At 42.9% G+C, this 20,962-nt stretch overlaps 1 protein-coding gene across 2 annotated transcripts in view; it reads right to left on the bottom strand.

The window, feature by feature from the left end:
• The window catches only part of MAF (MAF bZIP transcription factor), a 183,755-nt gene that overhangs the window by 118,839 nt on the left and 43,954 nt on the right, over positions 1–20,962 (bottom strand). The window contains exon 3 of one of the 2 annotated variants that reach the window (XM_015639853.3): positions 2,202–3,412. The exons of the other annotated variant lie outside the window; for it this stretch is intronic. The gene's annotated coding sequence lies outside the window, so the exon portion shown is untranslated. Of the gene's footprint in view, positions 1–2,201; positions 3,413–20,962 lie in introns of those variants that run through there. 2 annotated transcript variants of the gene reach the window in all.

The following is a 20,962-nucleotide window of genomic DNA, read 5'->3' as shown; positions in this document are numbered from 1 at the left end:
ACAATTTCAAGAGCACAGTTTCCCAATGAATCACTCATCTCTGCTCCTTACACCTCACTTTCATTTTCATTACTTTTTGGGAGCATGATTGTTTCACAGCCTTTCAATCATCAGCCTCTTCTGAGGGTTCCAAATGTTTAAGCAGTTTCAAACACACGTGGTTTTAGTGCTCAGCTCTCAGACCAGGGTGCTGTTTTTTCACACAGTGCTGTGCAAAGACATCACAGATGGCTCCCAAATCCCAGCTACATGGATGGCTGTTCTCCTCCTCCCTCCATGCCTGCATGGCTCAGGAGCAGCTCAGACAGGACCCAGCTTTAAATTGGGTTTTATAGCCCATTGTAGAAGGTTTCACCAGGGCTTTGTCAGCCTGTGGTGAAATCTTCATCCCTGTGGCCGGGATGCTTAACTGTGAGAAGAATTTCTCTCTGAAAGTCCCAACAGCTCTGCAATGTTGGAAAAAAAATCTTTATGGGGGAGTGATCCCTTCTGGTGCTTTTCAAAGCCTGCTTTTCAGAGTAGCAGATATATTTATATTGGAGGTGGGTTGCTAAGTACAGTAACTACTCCACAGGAGCCAGGCACAACAAACCAGCTCCTGAGGTTTGATGCTGTGCTTGAGCACAGCTCCATGAGAGTGGATGGCTCCACAGCTCAATAATTGTGACAAAACATAAATTCTGAGTAGGGAATTATTTAAGGTACCTGAAGGCTTGTGCAGTGAAGATGCTCTGCAGGAGCTGCTAATGAAACCCCAGAACTAACAAATGGAGTGATGAGTTTTATCAGAGAAGGGAACCATTCTTGATATCTGCTGGTGCAGGTCAGAACACTGGGTATGTCTTTGGTGACACAATAGATAATGAGTCATGGCCTAATTGAAGGGGAAAAGGTCACATCTTACTTGGTGTGGCCCCACACTGTAGAATTACTACACTTATGCAATGTGAGCACTCCAAAAACTTGTGCCAGAACCAAATTCTAGAATTTGTCAGGTTCTGGGATTTTATGCTACATCTAGGAGCTTGTTTCAACATAGCTTTCTAGGGGATGAAGCAAATGCATTCTACCTCATCCATTCCCCCTAAAACACCAGTGGAAGAGAAGCATATATGATGCATCTTCCTGCACTTCCAGCCCAAAGTTTCATTTGGGAAAGAAACAGGCTGAACAGAAAAAACAGGAGGTAAAGCTGAGAGATCTGAGTGGCTGTGACTGTAACTTAGTGAGCTGGTCTTTGAGAAGTACTCTGTCCACTAGCTGGATGCCAATTGCCAAGAGATGCTATCAGTTGATTAAAACACAGCCTGCCAGCTTCCTGCTTGATAAAACTAAGTACAATCTGATTGGGAATTCTCAAATCCATTACAGAATGGCTAGTCCATCACTTAAATCAGCGTACACCACTTCCCCATGAATCATCAACATACTTTGGTAATATATTTGCAGCAGCTAAACCCTGACAAAACACTGACAGTTTGTCAAAAAAGGTCCCTGAGCTCCGGATCCTGCGGGTGGGAAATGGCAGGACCGTGAGGGTTTCCTGTTGTTCCCTGCTCAGCTGGGTGAAGGTCATTTCCTCTCCTCTCTCACGCAGAAGAAGCTGAACCCTCAACCTTTGAAGGTGTGTCCGTGAGCTCCCAGAAACAACAGCCAGCCCATGCAAGGAGACCTCTCCTGCAGGGCCATGCTGAAAGGTGGGGTCACTCCCCAAAGAGGAGTGCTGGGTGCTACATTTGCCTCCTGGCAGGTAAATAAATTAATCCCATTCTTCAGAGGGAAAAAAAAATAAAAAATTACATGAACTATTATAAATCAGCCTTACCATTTATTTCTTCTGCATGCTGTAACACGGAAGAAAAAAATACAAATAGAACAAAACCACCAAAAACATAACCCAGGGCTGCAGAGCCAGGCCAGCATTCCTGCAGAGGAAGGAAGGGGCATGCTGCCAACCCACTACAGATAATCCACTAGTGGGTTGGAGTGCTTAAAAGAATCCCTCTTTTGTTGGCTTTTTGGAGAGTTTTGTATCTGCTGAGTTGGAGGTGGGTGCCCAACCCCAGATACACATCAGTGTTTGAACATCAGCTGCAATGTATCCTTGATCATCCCAATCTGATAGATGGAAGTGTTATCCAAGGAATTGCTGTGGGACACTTGCTAGCTAAATAAAAACACTGAAATACCAGAGGAACAAGTCAACCCCAGCAAAAACATGAAATCTTTTCATTCCTTAACCGAAATAAGATCTAAGAGGGGAACAAACCAATGCAAAATCTAAAGAAAGTGAGCAAATGCAATAAAATTTGGAGGCCGTTTATTACTTCTCAGGTAAGCAGTAGATTATAATGAAATAATGAAGCCAGAAAGATAAGTCCTAATCATATGAATTCTCAGATAATGCTTTGAGAGCTGGTGTTGTCCTCCAACTCCACCGCTTCCCATCCATGTCCTTTCACATTTTCTCTCTATGTCCATCCCTTGATTCTCCTTCCACTTCTTTTTTTTTTGTCATAATTACACATTATAAGATCTACTTGTGAAATGTATGGATAATAAAACACTTTCTTGTAAAATGTCAATACATTATCTGGTGTAAAGTCAGTGTAACTCCATCTCTGGTCTCAATACATTTTATTTACAAGAAAATGCATAAGCAGGAGACAAATATCTATTTGCACAGTTTCAAAAACATAAACTATAACATAAGGGGTTCTTTGTGCTCCCTTTTAAACTGCTGAGAGTTAGGGAAGTCTCTCCAGAACTGAGACTCACTTGGAATAGGTGAAGTTAAGCAGAGATTCACAGGCACAGTTTCCTCATTTAAATTAACACAAAGTGAGAGGACAAAGAGGCTCCCAAAATTCTGTCCTTGTGGTTCAAATTTGAATATATGTTTTTAAAGCTGGCCAAGTAACTGAAATTAAACCTCATGTAATTAAGTTCCAGTAATTTGAACAGAAAGTAGTCCTGGGAAAGTTAGCAGGCTGGAAACATTATGGCGAAGAAGATATATTGGATTTTTTTGTGCCATTCCTATTACAACAGAAGTCCACAAAGAAGTAATTTAGGGTAAATCAAGAGTTTTCAGTCTCTGGTGTGCAGACCCCAAATGTCCACAGACCAAACCACACAAGCAGCTGGTCGGGTGTGTTCCCACCTGAAGTTTTCAGTGTCTCTTCAAGTTTTCTGTACAGGACTGTGAGACTGCCCCACAGTCTCCATCTTCAGGGGTGCTGCTGCCTTCTTCTCAAACTCATGTGGCTTTGCCTTCTGTTCCTTACACCCACCAGCAGTCCTGGCTTACCTCCTGCTGCTGCAGAAACTTTTGGCCTCCTCACAGTGCAGATTTATAAGCAGTGTGATCTCCTCTGCATCCAGGCGTCACCACTCCGGGTCTTCTGGGAGACTAAGGTTGGAAATTGGAAAAGGGATCACAAAAAGTGATAAAAGTAGAAGTAAAAAAGATCAGCAGCAAGGAGGAACAGCTAGAGAAGACTGGGTAGTTACCAAATAAAAAGGATAATGAGCCAGAAGAAGCCTTGGTGAAAGAAAGAGGAGCAGTGGTTCAAGAGCTGCCAGTCACCAGCAAAAAGGGTGTCACATAAAGCAGTTGGCCCTCTCTAAAGCATAAGCCCCACTCCAGGCTGATATTGGAGCTCTGGGAAGTTTGGCATCCTTTCTCTTGCAAACAGGGTGACAGACACCCTGAAGGACTTGGTGGTGGTGTGGCTGCCCCTTGGATCAGAGCAGAGTGCCCCACCAAACCTTGGCTTGCTTTTGGAGAGAACTCCCCACTGGCTCTCCTCTGGGAGGAATATGTTTGCATTGAAGCTGTTCTGCAGCTGGGCCAGTGCCCAACAAACGGAGGCAGACAGGGGATTACTGCAAAACCACCCCAGATGGAGACACAAGTGGAGACAGAGCTGAAGCATAACCCAAGAGAAACAAGGCTACTGTCAGCTGCCTTAAATTCATTCAATGTACCTGGGGGAAAACTGTTGGGAATTTAGAACATAAAAATGTTGAAAACAATCAGATTTTTTTTATAACATTCTGCTATTTTAGGACATATTGTATCTTCAACATTTGCACACACTTCAGCTAACATCAGTGTGATCTGTACTTAACACAGTGTGCCCAATGATGACTGAATTACTCAGGAGGAACTACAATTGATAAGACAATGATTTATGGACCTATTGTTTTCTAGGTTCTTGTAAATAATCCTAATTGGTGTTAATCATCTACCCTCTGCTTTGTGTTATCACCAAGCAAAGTACACTTCCTAAAGAAGCTATTTAGGGGCATAATCCTTCTGAAAGGCAAGACAGCTATTGACTTCCACAGGACTTGAGGAGAGGTGCTCAACCAGGGAAAACAACTCTGGAGTATGAGCAAAACACATCATGCTGTCCTTCCATGGTTGCATTGAACAGTTTTCAATAAACTCACGGTAAATTCAGTGTGTCCCAGTAATCCCCTCCACGTGGGCTTTGTGCAGTGACTGTCCAGCCTTTCTCCCAGCTCAGAAATGCACCACACAGGATGTTCATTTGCTGATGTTTATTCACTGCCAGTGTGCAGCTCCTGCCTGCATCCCCTTGCCATGGGCTGGCTGTGTCAAACCTGACAAAGGCTGCTTTGGAAGAGCAGACACCTGTACCAGGACCTGGTGTTTTTCTGTCTCTGATTTTATTGTTGTGCCTGAAAAAGTGCTTTGATCTTTTGGTGCTTCACTGTTTGTCACACCATGCCCTTGTCACAGAGGAGCTGTGGAACTCAAGACCCCCTTGGCTGCTGGTTTTAGGTGTAAGGTTTGGTGGGCTCAGTTTTAGCATACAGATGAGCTTGCTTTACCTTAACAGGTCTGCACTTTAAATAACACTTAAATAGCATTCTAGAGGGTGCAGTCACACACTGCTTGCTTACAGAAACTACAAGGAAACCAGACAGCTTTTCAATTTGTGTATCAAAGAGAAGGAGATTTACACATAAAAGGGTGAATTATTTTGATTTGTAGTTTTCAAGCCACTATACATTCTCCAACATAAATGCTCCCTTGTCTCTGCTTTCTGATAGTTCATATCAGGTTCAGTGGCCTAGATTTTCAAAAGTGGTAATTTTGGAGGCCAATATTCCTCAGTGCCAACTCAAGGTGCCTTAAAGAGACCACATATTATTAAGATACTCTTTATCTTTGGCAAATAGGGCCATTTTAGCATCTCTCAAACTTGCCACCCCAAAGTGACAGTGTGAACAATCCTCAGGGGTGGGTTGGCCAGGGGAATAAAGCTTTCCCCATCACACCATCCCTTCTACTGATGCTGGTCCTCACAGCATCATACACCCACCACCAATAAAGGTTCTTGCAGAGTCAACATCACCAGTCCTTTTTGACATTCTCAACCACCAAGCATCCTAAATAACCTACCAAAAGAGCTTATATCCTCAGATATTTCATCTTTTAAGTAGCTATCAGAGAAAAGTCTTCTAAAGAATGATGCTGGATAGCCAAAATCTAGCTATATGGTATTTAAGGAAGAGGAGGGGAGAAACCCTATCCCATTTACTGCATTATCCCGTTACCCTTGGATGTCTTCCATGTACTTGGAAGAGCAATGCCCCATTCTTGAGGCTTCACATTGCAGCCAGTGCCTTTTTGGCAGAAGAAGGGTGGATGTGGCTCCCTTCAAAGTCAATCAATGTCACATCTTTAATCAATCTACAAGGTCACCACTGCACTTCCATCAAAAAAGGTTGGGTACAATTCTCGCTGAGTCCTGATTGTTTGTGGGGGACTCAGGTTGCAGTGGGTGTTGGAAACAGTCTTTTCTGGCCCTTACCTCAGCACATCTTCTATTCCTAGGCTCTTTGTAAGAGTTTAAGATCAAATGAGAATTATAGCCAAGACTCTGAGTTACAGTGGTGCAGGAGGATGTGTAGTGAAACCCCAAAATACACCAGAGTGACTTAGTTTTGTGTTTCTTTATGGCTGTGAAGATATCCAGCTTTGCTGTGCGGTTCAGAAAGCTTAGGGAGCTTTTGTGTGAAGGCAGGTCACATTTTGAGCAAGCTTACAATGATTTTGAGTTTCACGTTACAATCATCTATGAAATGTCATTGTTCTTCTGGGATGTCTGTGAGTGGTCACAAAACAGAAGTCTATTGCATTTCAAGGGACTGTGGCTAGGAGGGAGGATCATGGTGTATCAAAACCACTCAAATTTGAAATCAGGACCTCTTACACAAAGACACCCATCAATACAAAACAGTGAATCTGTTAAGCCAGAAGATTCTTCCCCCAAGCTGGAATAATTTGATTTCCATCCAGGCACAATTGAAGCAGGATCCAAAGCCCAGTAAAGTCAAGGGTAGAATTTCCATTGATTTTTGAGGAGCCTGGATTGGATCCTAGATCACATTGTCACACTGCAGCAAAACCCAGCCGTGTTGCAGTGCACCCACCTGCTCTCCAAAGTCTCAGCCCTGGCCATTCAAATCCATTGCAGGTACAATCTAGGTTATTCCAGCATTTACTTGGTGCAAGGCTAAATAAATACTGTTTTATCAAAATCAGCAATACTGCTCCTCGTTAGTAAATCAGGCCAACTAATGCACACCTTTTATAAGGAGACAATTTGTGTCCTTAAGTCAAAACCAAGTGTCAAAATCCCTATTCTATCAATCAGACCAGTGCCCTCCTGCATCAGCTGTGAAATAGGGCTGGCTAGAGACATACAGAAAAAGTGAATGAAGACCTTACAATGTTTTTTAATGAGCTACTTAGGTTTCTTTTATAATAATTCAACAAAATCTGGTAAGGGATCAACAGCTTTTATGCACGCAAGAAAGAAAGAAGGGAAGAAGCAAAAAGGAAGGCAGGCAAGAAGGGAGGAAGGAAGAAAGGAGGGGAGGACGACCCTCTGTTTAATTTATTAATACTTCATATTGACAAGTCACAAAACCACAAAAACACAAAAGCCTTCTTTAACCTTTGCCTGTTCTCAACAAAATCACCCACCTACAAATTAAAATCCCCTCCAGACATTGCTGAAATTACTGTCTTAGGCAGTTCTGTAATGTCAATTGTTCTGCACACTAAGAAAGTATTTCAAAAATAAGATGCAGTGTTTTCCTTTTGTGCAAATCAAACCAGAGGTCTATATCTGAGAGGAATTTCTGGGAAGAACAAATAATCGTCCGTAGTACTACAGTAGGTGCCCTAAACAAATCTCCAGAAGGAGCATAATGAGGCAATGATTTATTGTGTGCTATGCAAGTCTCACTGCTGTGTGTTGTAAGAACCAGAGAAAGGGAGAGGCAGTAATCATCCAGCCTCCTCCTCCTCCTCCTCGTGTGTTTCTGGATATTACTTGCTCAGGATACAAGTGTGACACCGAGACAGGGCTGCAGCAGAACTCATTGTTCCCTGAGTTGCAGGACTGGCAAATGATCTTTGTGCTGCAATATTTTGTCTTGTATTTAAGGCACGGCCTCCCACCACCTAAAAAATAAATTTTAAAATCTGCATATAGATATTCTGAAACTTTGCACAAATATAAAATGTCATTCATGTTGGACACGTTACTGCTCGGTGTGTACCAAAAAGGATTTTCAGAAATGTTGCCATCAGCAGATAGAATCCTGGATATTTCAGAATGAAGGGTAAAACTTCCTTTGGCTGCAAAAGGGATAATATTTCACCTGTGAATTAGGGACTAAATACAGACTAGAAATTCTGTCTACAGATATATTTGTAGGAAAATCTTGGTCCTGAAGAACTAGAATCAATTAAATGAGGAGCAGAAATATGCAATGTAACAGCATTGCACCAATCAATACAAATCAACATGAGCCTGACCCTGTATGTGTTGTATTTGCAATTAGCTTGGCTTTTTTTATAATTTAAAATTCATTTGGGTTCTTGTACTGACTGGCAGGTTGCTTGCACTTATGCCCATATTCCTCCCAATTTCTCCAATTTAAAATACAAAAAAATCCCCACAACTAAGAATTAGTCTTCAAATGTGTTTGGTGAGTTATTTATCATAAATAAACATGGAAAAAATTACCTGCAGACTACTTGTGCTCAACTTCCCCCCTACCTCCCCCCTACCTCCCCCCCGCCCCAAAAGGCTAAATCAGTGAAATAAATTAATTGTTATGAATTATTCAGCTCTACCTGTGGCAATGAAAAATAGCAAGAGCATTAGGATTCTTCTTTGTGTACTAAGCCTCTAATTTATAGAGAATGCATATTAATAAAACACAGGATTTTCATCAATATTCAAGTCACTGGCTGCCTGACTATTTAATCTAAAATTACCAGCCAGCTCAAAACTCTTACTAGTTAATCATGTAATCTAAGCCATTCTGATATTGATGGTTAACATTAATTGCCCAACTGCCATTTATAAAAAACCTCTCCTACATCTTCCCTTTGCCTGTCAGAGAACCTTTGACATGTTTAACTTTTCAGATGAGCTGGAGTAGGTCAGCTCATTCAGCCTCTTCTCCAGCCCAAAATGTTTGTTTGCTTCATTCTCATGAAAGGTCTCCTGTTGAGGTTTTGCTTTTGAACATAAACAGTAAAACCTGTCCTTGATTATAAGGATCTTTGATACGCTCCCCTCCTTCTGCAGATGTTCTGCAGGTGGAGAGAAGAACCAGCTGGATTTTGTTGCCTGCACAGATTGTGTTGTCCTTTACTATGGAAACAAAAGTGTTCAGATCAGGAAGGCAAAACCAGTCTCATCCGCCAGCCACGTACTCCACAAACAGCCGCCGACCAGAGATCTCCTCCCCCAAACCTGACTTCACACTCCTAAGGGGATGGCTGGCAAAGAGCAGTGACACCTTCAGACCTTGCCAGCTTCTGCTGCATGACCTGCTCTGCACAAATCAAGGTGAAATGTAAGAACTGGGGGGAAATTCTCATGAGATAAAACTTAGCCAAAGTTTAGGCTCAAACTCCCAAACTTGATCATGTTGGCAGTGACACCTTCCTAAAGCAATGCACCTGAGCCTGTCTTGGTACTTATCATCTGAATGTTTTCTGTTCTTCTTATTTCTGTTTATTAGCTTAATCAAATTAAAGTTAAAAAAAAATACAGGAAAAAACCAAAACCCCACAAGCAAACACAAATCTTTCAGTTATTCTAACCAAAAAGTTAAGATCCTGGAAGTAAACTGCAAATTAGCAAAACTGCAAAGAACTTACCGTAGCAGAAAGTTCAAACTACAAATATATCGAGTCATGCAAGTGCTACTGTATAATTAAAAAAGGATTTTTAAAAACAAAATTCTTACCCCTTTCAAATGACACCCTCATGTTATTCAAGCTGATATTTAAGTATCATGGAAAAGTTTTGCAAAAAGTGGGGGAGGTTGAGGGGGGTTTTGAGTAAAGAACATTGTTATCTCTAGATACAGTAATTCTCTGGATTGAGAGAAATTGCTTGCATTTTACAATTTTGCCCCTATGGAATCCAGAAACTACCAAGAAGCTAACAAATGTATGTTCCCATGAAGAGAGGGCTGCTGAGCAATACCTGGTCAGATAAGACACGCGGTGTTGCTTCTACTCCCCGACTACTCCGGAGCAAAATCACCCTCCTGGCCTTGAGACTTATGTAAGGGACCCCATCAGCCATCACAGCCATGTCAATAAGAACTTGAACCTGGACATTTGCAGAACGCAAACACTCGGTGTGCAATGGCAGTGTCTCCCAACCCGTTTCAAAATTCCAGTAAATATTTGTGGAGGATGTTTCGCAGCCCTCGCGCAGGTCCCGCCGGCGGCTCAGCGCGGTGAGCTCCGAGCTGCCGAGAGGTAACAACGTGCTGACAGCACGGAGAGAATGATGACTGCACAGTGAAACACGGCCTCAGAACAAGCAAAGACTAAATAAACTCTCAGCATACCTCGGTAATTCTTTGTGGCACAAAAAGTGGCTTGGGCCTTGTCTGAACTGGGATTTTACCTAAGTTGGAAAACCATGCTTAAATTAAATTTAAAGACCATTCTGCTTTAAAGCACTTCTACAATGCTTTGGCTGGACAGTGTGTTTTTCTAACCAATGTTTACATAGTTTGACCCATTTTCACTTCTTTGCTTTAACTGAAACTATTAATTAAGCTATTTAAAAATTAAATTGAGTATATGCCTGCTTTGGACTGGATCTCAGGCTTCATTTAATTGTTGGTTCTTGTCCTGAGTTTGGCTGTGAGAGTGTGTGAATCTGTCTCCATTTGGAAATTAACACAAAATTACAAATATATTTCACACAGACTACAAGATTGAGTAAAATATTGAGGACATGCCCTGCTTTAATTGTTTTAATTATTTGGAATATATCCCCATGATATTGAAAAATTACATCTGCAAGAAACACAGTGACATGAGTCCAGTGTGTCTCACTGTGGAAAACTGTACAATTTCAAACAGCTGAGCTGGTATTAGAGATATAAACCAAAGTTTGATTTTTGTGAGCTCAAAAACAGTCACACATCACATTTCTTGTGACTTATATGCCACAATCACACTGGATTTTTGAGTGGAAAAGATGACTAGAAATTAATGAAAAGGGGTCATCTCTATTTTTCTATTTGCAACTAAAATAATTCAGGGCTTTCTCCCATAGAGGGGCCAATGTGCAAACCAAAGTCTGATTTAGATTTTCCTATTGAATGGCTTTTCTATACAGAAATCTCATGAAGACACACTGATTCTTTAAACTTCACTGTTGATGCTGAAATTATGCTGTGTGTCAAAATTACATCAAACAACTGCACTTATTTCCACCAGAAAAATTTGATTATTTCACTCTCATTTGCATTACATTTTTTCCCCACTATAATGCTGACTTGGTAATTCCCTTAGGTCTGGACACCTCCAAGTAGACTTTTGCAGTAGAAAGAAAGCTTTCATTATATTTCATAATTTTTTTTTCTCCTTGATTTGAATGTTATAATTGGATTGGAGAGATATTTGTTGCGAAGTTCATGTTTTGCCAGGTTCCATGAGCAGCATCTTTTAATTTCTCTCTTTTCAATGAACCTTTTGACTTGATAAAAGTGGCTCTAAGGTATTTTTACAAAAGAGGCCAACAGAGCCAGCTCATTTTAAACCCTTCTCTTTAAAGTATCTCATTTCCTCACTATTTCTTAATAGAGGCACTATCCTGCAATGTCATAAAGAATGCTGCAGTTGACTTCAGTGGGATCAGGATCACTCTGTACTGTAATTAGTTCTATATTTCAAAATATTAGAGGTCATTTTCTTTTTTTTATTTGAGAAAAGAAAACATTTGGAAAAAAAAGGCTTTCAAGTGTCACTGTCAGTAGAATACTAAAAATAAGTTGCAGGCATTCCAGTTGCTACGATTTATGTTTCTAATGAAATTTTCCTCTTCTCATTTACTGCAAATTTTTAATGTAAGCTTTTACAGGCATTGATTCAGTATCTTTAATCTTCCACTAATATTAGATAGAAATGGAACTAACTAGGGAAAATCTATCTGGTTATAAAGCACAGTGTCTATAAAGTTGTTCGGTTCATCCAAAACTGCTTTTTTTTTCCCAGCGGGTTGGATAGGATAAAATTATATTTTGAAATACTGTTAATACTATTCGGAGATTAATACACTTGTAATTAATAATAAGTTTAAAATATTATGATGCCTCTGGAGAAATCAAAGGATTCAATGTCAATCACCCTGATTACCAGCACTGGGCAAGATCCCACAGTGCCAAGTTCTGGTTCTTTTAATTGCATTCAGTAGCAAAAGCTACTTAGACTGGTAACAAAATTCAGCTCCAGCCCAGACCAGGGAGGGAGCACATAATTTCCAGCTACTCATTTAGATGGGATCTGTCATGGTTTGCATGAGCAAAGGCCTGGGAGCCAGTCTCACAGGGAGAAAATAGCTGAGCACCCACACCCCGGGTCGTGGCCTCTCCGTCCTTCCCTGTGCCGAGGGCTTGCCGCAGGCTCTGCCAGCACCACACTCCCTGTTTTGCAAAGAGGGCTGTGCTGCTTCACTGGGAGCTGTCAGGCTCCATCCCCTGCCCCAGGCTCCTCTCCCCAGTCCCATAAACACCCCGGAGCAGACACCCTTTGTCCACAGAGTCTATTTATAAAACCCCACTTCCAACATGTTTCGGCTGGTGTAGGTCAGCTCCACGGCTCCAATTATGGCAGCCAAGCTGTGTAGCAGGAAGGTGCAGCACCCTAAAAAATGGTTCAGGGCCAGTAACAACTTGACCCCGAGCAGCTCCAGCAGAGCAGCATGTCTGACCATGCCCTTGGAGTGGGGCAAAAACGTGCTTTTCCCTCATGACCATCGTGTCAGTGCTAAAAATATAAAGCACTCCGACCCTGCAAAGAGCTCGAGTGTGCCTTATGGACAGTCCCTTTAAAATCCACAGGTCTGTAAGGCAGAATGAAATCCCGCACCCACTGAAGTGAATGGAAAAACTCTCCTGCCCTGCAGGGTGCCCGGAGTTGCTTCCCAGGGCAGGAAAGTTAAGAACATGTGCAAGACATTGGCAGGACAAGAGACCTATTTTTGGACACTGCTTATTCTAGGTATTTCTACCGTTCCCATTAACACTGTCCCAGAACACATGGGAATCATTCATGCATTTGCTAATCTTGAAATGAGAAATGAAGGTTGCCCAAATTCCCTGGATGAGGAACAGCAGCAGAGGTGGGTCTGTCTGCTTGGGGGCTGTTCCCACAAACAGAGTCTGGCTGGGACATGGAAACACCATGCAGCCCACAGCAGCAGGGCATGGGGATAGAGATCCTGGATACCTCCTCTGCCATAAATGCCCTTGTATTTACCCTTCCCAAACCCTCTGCATGGGCAGTAACAGATGAGCCCTGTCAAACAACCAAAAGTGTCTGCAGCTGCCACACATGGACTTGCACATCCCTGTGGGAAAGCAGTGTGCATCCCTGCTTTGCTGGTGAGACCTGACCTGTGTGCTCCCCTCTCTACTTCTCATCATGCACAATTTCATGGATGGGATGCACAGGAAGGTCTTGCCAGGTTACAACTGGTTAGTTCACACACTTCCCAGGGCTTTATCCAGCAGCACATGCCAGTCTCCAGACAGAAAGGTCTCTGCTGTTTCCAACAATGGATTAAAGTGCTCCTTCTGCACTGGCCAGTGTGGTCCAGAGCAGCAGGGAGGTGAGTATCCCACATGGCTATGGCCATGACTTGGCACATAAAGCACCCCAGACATGCACAGCCATCCTCACCACCTGCTCTGGGCACCGGGGGGACTTAGGGGCTACATGCACATGCACGTGCATCTTTTCTCCTCCATCTCATCTATATCTGGCACAGGGAAGGAGTGTGATCTCCTGACAGTGTGAGAAAAAGTCTCTATTTATTCTGTCTGGAAGGGCGTTGTGTGCAGTGAGAGCATCTCAGCTCACGTGTGTGCTCACAGGAGACATCATCTGGGGTGCTGACAGAAGAGCCATGGGGGGTTACCCACCGACCACAGCCAGCAGAAGGAGGAATGACTTCAAAACCGCCATACCCTCTTCCAGCACCCTAATACTGTCCAGAAGAGCCAGGGCTGAGTTTCAGTGGGCTGGAGGTGTGGGCACAGGCTCCCTTCTGCTGACTCGACTGAGCCCCAGGGCCCCTCAGGGCTGGTGGCGACAGGGGCACTTCTGTCAGCACTCTGCAGAAACAAGTTAATTGACATATGCTAACACACTGTTAAACATAACAGTGTCGTGTTTAAAAATATACTAGCTGGTTGGATCAAATGCATTTTAAAACATGCCTGCTTTTTTTTTTTTTTCCCGAAAAGGATGAGGTTTTGGTTAATATGTGCTAGCAAAAACATTTTTGAACATGGTTGAGATGCAGGAGATGTGAGAGCAAGAGCAAGTGTCCTTTGGCCAAGTATAGTCTGCAGGGAAAGTTAACTTAAAAAACAGGTTTTCCCTGATAATGTTAATTTGTTTACATTGTCCAGTTCACAGGATTTCAACATGAACATGCAGCAAAATGTCTGTGTGCAGCATAATACCCATGTAATCCATCCTCAGTGTTTGTAAATTCAGCCCTAAGGCAGCACCGCAATAAACACCATAATCGTGTAATACGATAATAACAACTCCCCAAAAGCATTACTACTCTTCCTGTCAATACAGGTATCTCTTTAATGACATGCTAAAACTGAAACCAGAATTAAAATCAAGATGTTGTTTTGTGTCTTTAGCTATAGTTGTAATATACATCCAGAGAGAGGACTATTCCCTCTGAGTGGAAGGAAGCCAGTTTCTGACTCTATCCACTTTTCTTTCCGTAAATTGCTACTGCTGGAAAATACACAAATCTTTCCTCCTTGCTTGCTCTTCTGCTCTAGGCTGGTCCTCCAGCACTCTTCAGCCCAAGGATTCTACAAAGCTAAAAGCTGCAATAGCTTTTTACTTCTAGTTTGAAGCCAGGATCTTCAGCTACACAATCACTTCCAGTGAAGCTCTCCACACCATCACAAGGGCAGTGAGTGTGATTTCAGCTGGTGGATGAAATAGCAAGTGCAAGAGAACACTAATAGACAAAAGACTTTCTTTCCATGCAAATGTACTGTGGGACAGCAAATGGAAAAATGGAATAGCAAAATCTAGGTCAGTGAAAAGCTTATGGTATGAAGAGACAATAAGCAGAATTGCCTCTAAATATAACAAATACTTACTCAGGTTTTTACCAAAAGCATTGAGGGTTCTTTAAACAATCATGCTGGGGCCTGATTTGTAAATCTGCATGTTCAAATATCATGGTGCAAAATGAAGTCAAGATTAAAAAATGAAACAATACATCAAGTGCCTGGCAATGAATGTACACGAATATATGCTGTGGTCATCTGTAATCTGTGCCCGAGTCAGTGTAATTGGAGAGCTGTACGAGGGGTTTTCAATCAGGCTTTGGGGACAACGCTGAGACACATCTCTGGGCTGAAGTCACAGGGGCTACAGAGAATTTGCACCAATGCTGCTCAGAGATGACATTTCTGTTAGAATAAGGGAGGGTGTTTTGAGGTTTACGTTGCATTTTATGCTCAGAGTTTAAAGCACAGGAGAAATTAAGACAAAGATACCTAAGGGGGTGAAAGGAACCTCAAGCGGGGCACTTGAAAGCAAACCTGTCATTACAGAGATACCTGGGCCAAGGTGTCCCTAGCCCCAAGCACTGCTGCCAGGTGCAATGGCAACCTCTGTGCTCAGGAATGTCTTGTCCAGGGACTCCAGGGATGGACACTTCATCACAGAGCTGGGGCCAAGATGATCCTGGTCATTTAGCTTGGACTCAATGATGTGAGAGGTCTTTTTCAACCTAAGTGATTTCGTTACTCTGTGTGCTGCAGCCCAATACCTTGGCCCTGTGTATCTGTGAGATGTGGAAAAGGAAAGAAGACTGAGGCTGGAGCTTAGAGAAGGTTGAACAGCTGCTACCAGAAAGAGAAAGGAGAAAAAAGAAAGGAAAAAGCTGAGGCTGAACACTTATTCCAGGTTCCTGCCCTTACCACACCATGCATAAGAGATCAGAGGGCTGTCCTGCCTCTGCCCTGGGGCAGATGCTCCTGGTGAGAGGATCTGGTGAAAATTTGTAAAGTCCTCTGGCTATGATATTCTCCAGAGGAGATGATATTATAAGATTTTTTGAAAGAGCAAGCAAGAAAAAAGCCTGCAAGCTTATGAACTTCCTTGATCTGAAGCTCCACAAATTCTTTCCATGGTTTTGGTACAGCACCTTATGTGCAGGGTGGAAGGGGAAGCTATTGAGTGTTGAATTACAGAGGGAAAAAACATCTCAAATTCCTTACTATTTATACTCACAACTTTCCCAAATCACTATACACAAATCCCCTAGCCTCAGCTGAACTGCTCACGGGTTACAGGGCCAAGAAAGAGGTGGAGCCTTCATGGCTCACTCTAAGCCTTTCAGTAACTAGAAATTCCTAAAAAAATGCAAGCAATGAAAGTTACCATGCCAGGCAGAGAAAATTCAACCTCTACAGCGCCCCACAAGAACAGAATTAATATACAAGACAGTAGGAGGTTGCTTTCATAACAGGGAGCATAGGCTGCTTATTTGTGAGAAGTTTTCTGGGACTACCTTCATTGTTAAGCTGAGGCTGACACTGGGTACAGAGAGACAGAAATTTGACAAAAGCATTGAGCGATTGGGGGTATTTGAGAAAAAAATCTATTCTGGTAGTCCAGACACTAGGCTGGGACTTGTTAAGTTGTGAACTTGTTAAATTCCAGCTCCACCAACGGCTTCCTGCATGACAAGAAACCAAGAACCTATTTCTGCTGGTACAAATTCTCCTTGACTTTCAGAGACACCAAGGCCTTCATGTGGCAGATCCTCACCCATAAAGCTGTTTGAGGATCTGCTTCCCCTCCTGCACATGAGCTCCACCAAACACCCTTGGGATGTAAAAGTAAACCAGGGGACAGAGAGGGCCTTTAACCTCATGGGACAGCTCCAGGTGCAAGCCCAGAGAGTCATCTTTGCAAAGTGCTTCTCCACATCCCCACACAAGCCTGCTTTTGGGATGGCTTAAAGCCTTATTTGACTTTTTAAATTTCTTTTGCCTCTCCTACAACCAGTGAAGTGGATGGCTTTGAGATTTTAGTTTCCTTGTCATTATTTATGGTGTTTCTTTGTTTTGCCAAAGTTTCATTAATTGCTTTTAGCCCAAACAGTGAATTAAATTAGGAACACACATTTTCACTTTAGTTTCTGGACTATTTTCACTTCATGGCTTTCAAGTTTTAGCAAGTGCTCTTATTTTTGGATTTTCATCATTGAACAGGGCAATAGAGACATTAAAGTAAGAAATATGCTAATTGGACTATATAATAAATGTAAAAGTTATGAGAACTCTCTAATCACATGAGATTTGGAGGCTCCCACCTCTACTCTAATTAAAAATCTCAGTCCTATATGATCTAGCATGAGGCTCACCAATACTGCTCACAAGTACCACGTGCAAGAATGAAGCACCCCATGGGCTCCTTCAGAGGGACAAATGGCATCTTCCATGAGCAAATTTAAGGTCCTAAACTGCAGTCATTTTACAAGAAGGAGCCAGGAAACTCCACCAACAGAAGCAGGGATGTGGGCTCCAGGGCTATATCTGGGTCCCAAGGAGGACACATGAGATCCTCAAAAGGATTGAAAGGAAAAACCCCTTGGAGTGATCCAGTAGGGTGGTTTCTGTCCTGGTATCTCTCCAAGGGGATTCCTGGAGGGTAATGGTCCCACAGCCCAAACCTTTCACAAACTATCTACTAACCAAAAAGTCTGCAGCCAAGAAGAGCACTGATGGCCAGGGAGATAGCGGCTCTCCCACCTTCCCCATGCAGGAGGGATGAACCTGAGCTCACAGCTTTGCTGCATGCACAAGGTGCCAGTGGAGCCAGTGGGGTTCAATGAAATGTGCAGCCATTGAACTCTGTTATGTTTATCCACACCCAAGTGTTTTTTAAACACGGACTGTTGAATTACCCAAAAAGCACCTTAGCCAACACACTCTCAGATTTCCAACTGATAGCCCTTAAAAATAGAGTTTCACCCCTGTTAAACAAGCAACTATAACATTACTAGAGGTCTGGAGCCTTTTGTGCTGAGCTTCGACCTACAGCAGTATTTCCCTGCTAGAAAAAAGCAGGCTGGAGTTGGTGACATAACACCAAATATACAGATGGGACCACACTATAATTAGCAAGGGAATGTCATTCCTGCCATCTTTGCTTCGTTTGTAACTGTGCCTGTAAGCTCTGGGGAATGGTGTGCATTTCACACAGTCTGCACAAGAACGAGGATTGCCAACTGTCCCAGTTCTGCTGGGATACCCTTGATCCTCTGACCCGAGGCTTGCAGAGATGCCAGCAGTGCCTCCAGAGAGCGGTGCCCCTCGCCAGGCCGCTGCCATGACTCTGCCCAGGGCAGAGGGGAGGGATTTCTCTGCATGGCATCAACAACTCAGCACCCTCTAAAACACCACATGCTCCCATCCAGAGGAGCACTGCCCATTGCTCCTTGAGAGGCTCCTTCACACAGACCCAAAAACATCCTTATGCCCATCAGCAAGCCAAATGAGCAGCCTGGGCCTAGCAAGAGAGACCAATAACTCTGTTCCCTTCCACACTCAGCCTCCTCCCAGGAGGGAGAGGATTTATTCAGAGCAAATATGGGGATTTTCACTGGAGCTGTGCTTTTCAGCATCTAACCACTATTTTTAAATCTCTCTATTTGTTCCAGTAAAACACCAAATCAATGTTTAAGGTTTTACTGCTCACTTTAAACACTCTCAATAATGTTAAGTCCAGTTGTCTTTTGAACACTTTGTCATCCTCTACAGGCACTTAGATGAAAAACTTGCTGTTGGCTTTGCTCTGCCTGTGCAGTCAGGCAAATTTGTTTTTTCACCAGGCTGCACAAACTGGTGAAACCAGCCAGGAGAGCAAACAAATCCATAATGTAACATGTTCCTTGTCTTACTCATAAAATTCAGCTCGGCTTACTCGAGGAGGCCAATTCATCCTACTGAGTCCAAGGGGACCATGCCTCTGAAGGTCTCAAAGCATGTTAAAAACACTAAGTTGTACAGATTTCTAACCTTAGGGATTTTCAACAGAACAGACCCCTGTGATCATCTCATCAGAGTCTTCTTCATGACACATAAATAATTTCCCTCTGTATTTCTTGTGCAAACTCTGAATTTTGAGATAAAGTAGAGCACATTTTTCTGGTAAGGACTTCAGCCTTGATGAAAAACTTCAAATGATGCTCAAAAGCACCGCACTACATCCTTATGTATGATTTCCTGATTTTTAATTTTTTTTTGTCACAAAAAATCCACCACCACAAGTCCTCTCACAGTGCCACTGTATTAAGCATAGAGGTGGGTAAACTGAGGCGTGGAAGAGTCAGGACTTCCCCAAGGTTACAACAATATCCAAGTGTAGTTTCCCACTGTTATTCTCATTTAGGTTCAGAGTGCTGCTGGAAGGGCTGTCTGCTGTGAGCTGCCTGTCCCTGCTGTCACCTTCCCTCTGCCCCAGCCCGTGTTGCTGCTCCCTGCGCAGCCCCAGGGGAGAGAGGCACCCTCAGCATCCCTCTGCACCCCCAGGCTGTGCTCCAGAGCCCCTGAGTCCTGCCCCGTTTGTGGCAGAGGAATCAGGCAGCTCCTGCTGTGAGCTGGAGCCAGAGTCCAGGAGACTGGAGACCTGGGGTCTGCTCACAGCTCTGCCACTGAATTTTTGCGGATCTGTAGGGAAATCACTTATTTCCTCGGGATTTCCCTATAAATTTGACAGAGTGCCTTGAGATTCCCCAAGGAAAGGCACTGTTCAAGTACAAAGCTTAATTATGATTGTTATAATATAGTCATGCCACTAATTCCCACTAAGAACTGCAAATCGCTCCCATTCCGCTCCTCCATCCCCCATGCTTGACAGTGCGGGTGGACAATTAATTCCTCAAAAAGGAATATATTAAACACATGTGAAATCTTTTTTATTCACAGGACATCTCTGAGCAGATTGCAGTTCCTCTCAAACATATTTGTGATTTGAATGCGTCAAGTGATGTATTTCCATATTTTTTTTTAACAGCTTGACAGAATTTATTCAAAATTCAAGTTGTGACTGGCCAAATAAATCTTGCAACATCCTTCCTGTGCCTGTGATCAACCAAATTCTTCTGTCATGTAGAAATTTAAAATTCATTTTGTATAAAGCTTGCATAGTTGTCTTTAGAAATCGTATTGAATGAGCTGCTTTCCCCCCCTCCCCGCCCAGTTAAATTTAGTCATTTTGAAATCCACAGGAAGCAATCTCAGGAGGAGTTTAGAAGGCTGAGGTGAGTTCATTGAAAACCTCAAATGAATTAAAATACATTGAAAATACCTTGCATTTTTGCCCTGCAATAAACACCAAGTCTGCCAGAAGAAATGCATCAGCCTCTCCCAGCCAGGCTGAGCCACAATTATTGTGACTTTTCTTGAGCCAAGGGGTTAATGAAACCCCTGCCACAAGGGTTAAAGGATAAATTCAGCTCTATGGTCACTGCTTAGGGAACATTTGAAGGGCAGTTCAATATCCCACCTACAAAAATCAACCCCTCTGCTGTCAGCCCTGCAAACCTGAACAAGGAGCTCTGAGATCTATTTGTGTAATATTAGACCTGAAAAAAATTACAAGTTGTGATGAAATTAAAGACATCCAAATTTTTAGCCATTCTCTGTTGATAAAGGCTCTATTATTACCATTTACAAAGGGGAAACACAGCCAATTATAAGCTACTTCTGGCACATGCCAGGCCTCGAGTAGAAGATAAGCCAACACAGCAGAGCTTGCAGCTGGAAGCCCAGAAACATGAAAATGAGCTGACTCATGGAAATATCCTCATATAAAATATCGGTTGGTTATTTTTCTCTGCCTCCTTTCTGTGTGTCTTAGGAATGATATATGAATTGCCTTATTTACTTTGTCCCATAAAACTTACATTTTTTTATTAATGTGCTGCCAGCTCCAAGAGCAGTCGGTGTGGGAGCAGATGGAGGGAGGGAAGCAGGGGGGAGAACTGCTCTTTTGGGGGCACAGCATGGGAAAGGTCCCCTGCAACACTGCAGGGCCAAAAGCACAGTGGCCAATATTCACTAAGCTTTGTCCTACTCCCAGAAAGCAAACCAGATCCTCATTCTACCCTGATTTCACCAAAACCGGGAGGCTGCCTGCACTGACATTGCACTGGGGAGAATTAGTGTAAAATGAGATTCCCAGAATTTATGCTCCTACCCAAAACCAAATTGTGAGCAAAAGTGATTTCCTCTGTTTTTGCCCAGTGCTGTCCATCCCAAAGTTCAGCCCCAGCAGCAAGCCTGATGGCCAGCTCTTCTAGACCTGCTG

The sequence above is a fragment of the Parus major genome, chromosome 11 (genome assembly GCF_001522545.3).
Source record: "Parus major isolate Abel chromosome 11, Parus_major1.1, whole genome shotgun sequence".
Taxonomy (NCBI): Eukaryota; Metazoa; Chordata; class Aves; order Passeriformes; family Paridae; genus Parus; species Parus major.
Note: the sequence above shows the minus strand (reverse complement) of the source record. Positions and strands in the feature narration are given on the sequence as shown.